Source organism: Austrofundulus limnaeus, unplaced genomic scaffold (genome assembly GCF_001266775.1).
Source record: "Austrofundulus limnaeus strain Quisiro unplaced genomic scaffold, Austrofundulus_limnaeus-1.0 Scaffold242, whole genome shotgun sequence".
NCBI classification, from domain to species: Eukaryota; Metazoa; Chordata; class Actinopteri; order Cyprinodontiformes; family Rivulidae; genus Austrofundulus; species Austrofundulus limnaeus.
Genome location: NW_013952644.1, coordinates 654,997 through 664,202, shown reverse-complemented (window position 1 = coordinate 664,202; position 9,206 = coordinate 654,997). Strand labels below are relative to the sequence as shown.

General features: G+C 38.4%; 1 protein-coding gene across 5 annotated transcripts in view; it reads left to right on the top strand.

Moving 5' to 3' along the window:
* Positions 1-9,206, top strand: part of LOC106525812 (receptor tyrosine-protein kinase erbB-4) — a 513,565-nt gene that overhangs the window by 20,257 nt on the left and 484,102 nt on the right. Inside the window, exon 1 of one of the 5 annotated variants that reach the window (XM_014020155.1) lies at positions 7,454-8,091. The exons of the other annotated variants lie outside the window; for them this stretch is intronic. The gene's annotated coding sequence lies outside the window, so the exon portion shown is untranslated. Of the gene's footprint in view, positions 1-7,453; positions 8,092-9,206 lie in introns of those variants that run through there. 5 annotated transcript variants of the gene reach the window in all.

Below are 9,206 nucleotides of genomic sequence, written 5' to 3'. Positions count from 1 at the left end.
CCAGGCCTGGCTCCAGAGGGGGGCCCCGGTGACCCGCGTCCGGGCGAGGGAACGCCAGATCCAATGTTTGATTTCATCATAAGGGGTCTTCAAAGTATCATTAGAAGAAAAAAACGTAGCTAGTCTGCTACGTAAATTTTAAAAAATGAAACAGTTGACTGTATTTTTCTGTGAGGAATTTGAAATATACTTGATTACTTTTTAAATCACATTTATTGTTAAATAAAAATATGAATGTGAACTGTTTAGTTGAAACCAGGAGAAGTAAAAAAACAAATAAAAAAAAGCAACAACAAAAGGTAGAAGTGGGTTAAAGATAATAGGTGGATGGAACCATGGTTCTAAACTGTCAATATACAGTACACGCTACAATGTTTTACCAATTTTTGCTTTAACTCCTTCGATGCACAAACACATGTGGTAGTTATTTACTAATTGATCAATATTAAATTTAAGGATATATTAACCATTGAATGGGGAAAAATACTGTATTTCTATAATATTCTAGTGAGTAGATTTAAGGTACAGTTTTAGAAAACTAAGAAAAGCACCAAAAGGACTCACAGGAAAATTACCATTCATGCCAACTACGATATAATTTCCTTAAAATTATATTTAAACTAATAACGATCAACAGACCCCACACTGAGTTCTAAAACCTATTTTATACACAAATAAATAAACATAAAATACAGTATGTTACCAAAATAAGATTAAATTATAGATTAAAGTAGCTTTTTGTTACTAGATAAAAAGTTGGTTTGTTTTTCTTGAGATGGCATTATCTCTGGAGTTCATTCAAAGTCCAATAAATTCCACAGCAGCTGCATGTATTCATGTGTTCTTCTGCAGATAAGGACTGTGAGAAAATCCTGAGAAGACGGAGCAAATGAAAGACAAGACAGACAGAGAGACATTTACACAAAAACAGGAGATAAACATGGGGGCAGATGGAGTCAACAGCGCACGTGGTTTCACCGTCCGACGTCTCAGGCGGCTCCTCTCGCCGTCACGCTGCTGCCCTCCGTGAGCCCCTGTTCCGCTTGAAAATGAAATTCTCAAAAGGCCTTCACTCCCCCTGAAAATCTTGTTTCAAACGCGAGGCGCAGGTTCACTCAGACTCGCTGTTGTGGTCTGCTAGAGCCATTTATGCTTGGTCATAAAAAAACTTATAGTTTCTTCATTTTTGGAAAGAAAACAACAACAGAAACCCATTAAACTAAGCAGTAATTTAAAGGCTGGTTTTAAAGTAGTTTTGTTTGAATAATTGTGCTTTTAGTGAGTGTAAAAAGAATTTGGATGTCTTGTTTACTTGGCAGAAAATACACAGTTTGTCAAGTTGTTAATACAGCTGTGTAGTGAGTTTATATAACACAGCTAGACCGAGTCCACGGTTAGCATCAGTGACAACATGGAGGAGCAAAAAGGAGAAGCAAGCCCAACTGGATATGTGTCACAAATGATCAGTAATCATTTTTACAGTAAATTGATATAATTTTTATTATGTTAATTTCATTCAGCAATCATTTAAAACAGCTAGATAATATAAGGAAAATTTATTGTTTGTAAGTAACAATGATCTAAACCACACTTGAAGTCAGTCAATAACTTGAGGTAGTTGAATAATTATGACTTCAACTAGTAATAAAGTCAATTTATTATTTATTACCTGTCATGAATTATAACAATTTACCAGTCGACACTTCCAAAATGTTCACGGTATACCCAGTGATACTTTAGGTTGGAACTTGTCTTTACTGATATTGACTAACCATCTTCTCAACAGATCAGGTTTGTGTAATTTAAACCTAAAAACAGTCAAATAAAAATGTACACCTTTACAAATCTAACATAAATCTAAGACAATGCAATTTTCTAAGATGTCGTGCTTAAATTGCAGGTTGATTCATCATAATGTTTTACTCTGTACAGCATGCTACAGAAATTAATATCTGTTAACCAATTTGATAATTAACAGCAATTACAGTGGCTTTATAAGCACATTTTTATTTTAAAAGGATATTATTTGATTAACTGAATTTTTGATACTTTTATACATTATGGTTTAATTTGCAATAATTTATTTTAAACAGTTAGATAATTGATAAGTCTTATTTAGTTTAACACAGGTCTCAAGGAAACATTCCAATGCTGATGCAGGAGGGGACCGCCTCCAGGAGGTGAGACCGGATTTTCTACAAATATCGTAAGGACATGTAAGCCCGGGGCCATTTTGCAGGAGCTTCAGCACACAGTGGGGTCTGAGTGAATGGTAAACTTTTAATGAGGACTTAAACACATACAGTAATGAAACAATAAATTAAAGCCTGGAGCTTTTTTATTCAACTTTTACAAAGCCGGTTTTGATCCAGAAGTGGGTATGATGTCTTCCCAGTCAATACCATCTAAACTAGTGATTACACAGTACTTATTTCCAGGCCAGAAGTGCCTGAAATCAAGTATACTTTTACCCTGATCCTATAGATTTAAACTAATTTACTAATTTCTGACTTTTTCCTGTCCATTCTAGCTCAGAGAACAGAATGATTTGTATCAGGGCTGCCTCACTCAGACTAAATGTCATGGTTCTGAAAGAGCCAGTGAGCAAAGAAATTGGTGCAAAAACACTTTTTTTCTTTTTCTCTCTGAAGCGAAGATAAGACAGCGAGAGGAGGGTTGTTACAGTGAAAGCTGCCAGACGAAATATTTACACACACCTAGATACAGACTGTCGGGCTAAAAGAACAAAGAAACGGATGAAATACAAGATGAGAGAGGACATGTAGTTTGTTCGGTGTATGAGCCCATTTGATACGCTCACAAACTAGTCGTTTTTCATTTCCCATGTTTATTGCAAATTTTCATTTCCTCTTTGGAGTCTGATATCTACCTGCGGGAAAGACGTGCAGCATCGGTGACCAGCAAATATACATTTGTAGACCGTGAAAAAGATATCGAGTGCGTCAGAATTACCAGGAAGATAAGCAAGAAGATTAAAAAAAAGGTCTGAGTTGAGGAAAATGATGAACAGTTTGGCTATTTGGAAGCGAGGCTATTTGCCTTTTCTTTTTCTCACCATCTGCCCCACAGATTCTCTCATTTACCTAATTAGAGTGCTGCTTCTCGTGGCCAGCACTCCCAAACGGCTTCAGCTGTGCAGCTGTATGTGACCCGTCTTTATTAGCGATTGTGCACACACCTCAGGCTTTCCTGTACAGAGTTTGTTAAGGGGTGTGTGTATGTGTGTGCAGTCATGATTGTTGCCCTTTGCAAGCTTTTGGGTGTTGTATGTTTAGAGGGCTGACTTAAGGCAGGTAATGTTCATTAGGGAATGAGCAGGTGATCGTAGCACATTCTTTCATATACACAATCTGGTAATGTGTGTGTGTGTGGGTGGGGGGGGCATTGACCTGAGTTAATGGCTCAAACGCTCAACTCTGCAAGTTTCACTGACTGTAGTAGAGTTTAAGCTCCCCTTAAGCTTTCATTATTAATTATCCTGAGCTTCTCTAATCTCAGCATGCTGATAATTTACAGTAGCTAATGGTAGATTTCCCCCCAACCCTCCCACTCCCATAATCGCTTGATAAGCTGTACAAAGTAGGAAAAAACCACACACATACTGTATTACTAATGTAGGTACCAACTAGGGTTGGGTACCGAAACTCGGTTCCGGTATGACACTGGGCCGAACATCCACGGTAGTACACAGACCAAAACACAACTCTAATTTCGGTGCCTTATTTTGGTGCCTCAAAGAAAGCTGTTAATGTGCGCCCTCTGGTGTTCACTGTTAACAGTGACAGCCGCGGCACACAATCTCCACGGACTCTCTTGTACGCGGTTCGACTCGGCTCGGTCTCGGCCCAATGCGTCTCTCCAAGCTCGCTCCACAGCTGCGCTGTCTCAGAACCTCCTCTCCGGTGGTTCGGGTAGAAGTGAGTACAGCACGCTTGTGATTTTAACGTCAGCAGAATTCTGCCTGTGGATTAACTCTTGGATTGACTGACAGCAAATTTCCTCCTGGAGAGAGCTGCTTTTGTTTAATACGAGCGTGCGGCGCGATACGATGACATGGTGAAATAAAACTGCATTTTTGGAAAAAGCAGAACTTGTAAACACTTCCTGGAGAGAGGTGAAGGAGACGAAGCTGAGCAGATCACCGGAGTTTTTCAACAAATTGGCTGCCCGCTGTTACACAAGCACTAAACAGCACCGTGAAAATAAATAAATAAATAAAAGTTAAGTCCGAACGGTAAGACAACAATGGCTTTTTTATATTATTATTATTATTTTTAACACAACAGTTGAAGCCGCTGCGGACGGTCCGCACATTATCACACACCCACTGCATGGAGACACACGGACACTGAGCAGAACCGACCCGACCCAAAGTGAATCGAATAGAACAGAGTTCATGGAGAGGGGCTGAACAGGTGCCGATACAGTTAACAGTTAAATTTTATATAATATAGTCAAGATGTCGAAAGCAAAACGGTCCAAAGTGTGGTGTTACCTTAGAAAATAAAATGCAGAAACTTCCACCTACAACAAATGCTTTAAGAATATATGGTGCAAAGACAAATTATTAATGGTTTTAAGTTAATTAGTTGGCCAACTTCAAGTTTGACTTTGACTCAGAAAGTCATTGCTTCATAAACCTCTGTGTGAGTGTGTGTGTTTTATTTATTTATTTTTAAAGTACTGATATAAATACAGTTTTGAAAGTATCGATTTAGCACCGGTATCGAAATAAACCCTTTCAATACCCAACCCTAGTACTAACCGTATACATATTGATAACTCCGTTATCTGCCAACACTACCAGTCAAGAGTTTGGACACACTTTCTACATTGAGGTTTGGTGCTGGGATCAATCAAGGCTATGAAGAAACACATAAGGAGCCATGTAGTGAACTTAGAGGTGTTGAACAAACCACAATATTTACGATTTTGTATGGTTCACTTAGCTTCATGAGCATGTAATCATCTGGAAATGTTTTCCAACAGTCTTGAAGGAGTTCCAATCAGCACCAAGAGGTTGTTGCATGGCTATGGTCAGAGTAAGGGGTGCCTGCTTCCAGTGGACTAGAAACTAGAGCATATTTAGTAGGTTTGTTTGGTGCTTTTGTGTTTGCTGCATTGTTTTTTATAGTATAGTTTGGTAGCTAGTCACCATTGTAAGAATGAGAGTTTGACTATTGCTCTCAGATGTAATTAGAACAGGTTGTTTACTGATGACCTCTCAAAAATAAGTTGCACCACAATACCATCAAGTATAAACACTTTTGCCCAAATCAGAGGTTGGCAATAATTTGGTTAGCCAAATAATCAGTCAGATTTTTAAAACGAATCTATCGACACATTACCTAAAACCTATTAACAAGCAGACATATCTGTAGCAAAAAGTAATACAGCCTGGTACCTACAATGTGACTACAGAGTACTCATCTTGTACCCATGGGGAACTTTCTTGATATATGCCTGATACTTACGGGGCATGTACCTTGTAGATACAGCTTAACAAGTAATTTGTGATACAGTCAGATCACAGTTATCCTGTAAATACCCCTTTATGTACACCAGTAGGTACAAAGGATGTACCTTGTAGTTACCCGGTACAATACTTTTGAATGTTATGGGCTGTATTGTGTATTTCTTTTGACATCATGAGATCAAGACAATGGCAAATAGCCCTAACTATATGTGAGTAGTGTATGTTTAAAATTTGGATGAAAATTTTGCAAAAATGTTAACTACTCAATTTTGGGAGCAATTAAGCAAAATTGTCTTTGTAAGTTTCCACTAGCTTCTCTGATCGCTAAAAAATCAGTTTTGGAATAGGCTATTGACAAACTCTAATCAGTCATTTATGAGTATCACTAAACAAATCACTGCAAAGTACCCTGGAATCAGAGGAAATGCATATAGGATATAATAATCAGTGTGTGTTGTGATGTTTCTTTTCAGTTCATTTTATAATTTTTGATTTGATTTATTGATTTAACAGGAAAAGATGACTAAAAATCAAGCCTGACTCAGCATAATTGCTGTTTTACAGCAGGTTCCTGTTCTGCAGCACATAAAACACTCAGAAATACAGCATCACAATCACATGGTTATATTTATTTATTTATATATATTTATTTTCACATGTCTTCTTGGTTCAGCGACTGTCTTGTCTGCCAGCTAAAAAACACAGTGCCAATGCCTTTCCATTCCTCCTCTGAACATTAATTCATTTAAAACAGTCAGGCAGGATAAAAAAACAGCCACTTTGAAACAGGCTGTTTTAAAGAGGCTTTTGCTCACAGGGGAAATCATTTTATCGCCTCATACTGTGTTAATGGCCCTATTTCGAAACTAGATGCTATTGCTTAGCAATTTCTCTTTTACAGAATTATAGTGACGCTGGGTGGAAATGTAGGAAACTTTTATTTTTTTAACTCTAGGAATTGTTCTGATATACTTTGTCAGGAACTACAGTACTGTAGGAAAAATAAAAGTAAAAAATCACTTATTGCTTCCAAGAGACCAGATTTTTTTTGCAAACTTTTTAAGTGGTCTTGATCAGCAGGCTCTCCAGGCTTTTTGAAAGTGTTTCTTTGGTTTTGACAGCAAATGTTTTTAGACCTTTTCTGGACTGGTTTGTACCTGACCATTAACCTGAGCAATGTGGGCCTAAAAATAAAATAAAAAATAAGCAAAGTGAATGGAAAAAAAGATGTGCCAGGTAAAGCTATCTACAGCAACTGAATAGTCATATTTGAAAGTCATGTCAGGTATTGGACTGGAAGTCAAAAAATGTTTTTGAAAGACCTTCAGTGAACTTGAACTATTGATCAAAGCCACTTTAAAAATCACAAGAATATCTGGGTGCATGGAAGGGAAATGTAAAAAAAAAAACACTAGGGATGACTCGAAACTTTTCAACAGTGCTGTATGCTAAATGAATGCCAGGACCGGAACATTTACATTGTAAATAGTCTGAAATTGACATAACCTGGAATGTCATTTCTGATGGATGAAATATGACAATAAAACTGAACTTGCCTCGCGATCTACAGATATTTTTTCCCTTTAATCGAGCAGTGGTTTTGGAAGAACATCCATCATTTCTGAGATAGGGGACACTGACAGGTTGATATGTGTTATTTAATAAAAGGCCAGTGTCTGCTTGATACATGGGCATACCAATGTATCCAACCCTTGTCTGATTGAGCTTTGATGGAACGGTGGCACTTTCTTTTCGACCGAATGAAGAACAAAAGGCTGCCGTAACCCAAAAATAGTAATGGATGAATGTGCAATACAATAAGAGTTGATATAGTAATCAGCAATAATATGCAAGGTGTTATAGTAATTATGTAAATGAGCGAGTGATCATACCCACCGCACGGTTCAAATTTTGATTGGCCTATGATTGTTGGTCCCAGTTGGGGTTTCATACTTGAACCAACAATAAAAACAGATTGAGTTGCTGCATTGAAGTGATTTCTCGAGTGCTGTGCAGAAAATACACCTAATTAATTGCGGTCGTCTGTGCTGCCACCACTTTTTTAGATCAAAATCAAGCCCTGGCACCTGTTTGAGACTGTCTGTACTTATACGTTTCTAACAGGAGCAACAGTGGACGCAGTTATGCTTCAGCTGACACACAGCAGCTACTCAGTTGGTGAGTCACCGAATCCTGTCTCTGAGACAAACTCCTTCGTCTCTCCGTCTCGTTTTCTCAGACAGGAAGTTTTTTTATATGGTTTTTTTTTTTTGAGTGGCACAAAAAAGGGACGCGAAAAAGACGGAGGGAAAAGTCAGCAATGCCAAGAGCTGACACGGCTTTCTAAGTTTGTAACTGTGCTGTTTTGCCATTTCACAGCAAAGTGCCTTCCAGGCTGAGCGCTCTTTGTTGTGCGACATCAAACATGTGAGAAAATGCATTCGCACTCCTTCAATCCCTTTGTGACAGGTTCGGCTCGGCAGCTCCTTTAACCGTATGTGCCACCAGAGACCACATAAACCCTTACTGAAGACAAATGGTGGGGAAATGAAACAACCCAACGGAAGCTCTTCTAGGAAAACATTATAAACAAGGTTAGATTTCTGCACAACATCTGAACTGTTTGCGTTTAAACTTAATGAAGGCCTTTTTATCACCCCCTGAAAGGTGCTTTGACTCCTGGAACAAACACGTTAAGAGCACGTGTCCTGAAAGTAAATGTGGTTTAAAAGGGATGAGGCAAAGAAGGGGAAACACCAACCCTAAAAAAAAAAAAAACTTTTCAAGAAAAGACAGTGATGCAAGGACGCGGCTGTATCAGTGGGAGGGCTGCAGTAATCGGCTATCCTGGAGGGGTAGACAGTGGGGGGTACCTAGTTATCAGGATGGATTTAGAGACTCGCAGAAAATCTGCAACAATGGGGAAGAAAGTCAACACACTGCATGTGTAGAAATGTGACTTGAAATGAGATAACCTCCCATTTTTCTGTACTTGGTGGTTTAAAAGGGGCTGCTGCTTTCAGAGTTGAAATGGCGCAATTAATAATTTTGACTTACTTTCCCAGTCAGATTTTATTAGATGATGCCGAAATGATTTGTACAAGGTATATTTTATGACGTGAAATTGAGCTGGTGTATCAGAAGTGTTTATTGGCCTAAGAAACTTGCAAGGCTTTGTTGATAGAGCTGGAAATTAAAGCTGGGCGATATGATCAAAATTTTTATATCACGGTATTTTCAACATTTTCACCGGTTTCACTGTATTTGACGGTATTTTTCTTTTAATCACAGCTCAGCTGATAATAAAATGTACAAACCCTGCTTATTGGTTGGAGACAGTAGTCATGCATTTTGGTCCAGTCGTGAAGGAGGAGGGTTAAGAAAAGATTATGATCGGGTTTATTGTTTTATGTTATTTATTAAAGCTTATCAGCACRACTCACCTTGCACACCAGTCAATTCTAACTCCACTACGAACTACTTCCTGCAGCTTTTCACAATAGAAGCACGTTAAGTCTCCATCAGCATAACGTCTCCATATTAACTAACCGTGTTGAATCTAACTGTGCACGTCACTGAAGAGGTGTTTACTACATTCAGAGACGGTGAAAACGGGATGTATTTTTAAACGTCAGTCAATATAAGCAGCGGAATCGCCACCCGCTGCTGCAACTAGCTGCTCCAAACATTAGCATGCTAACGCACATAG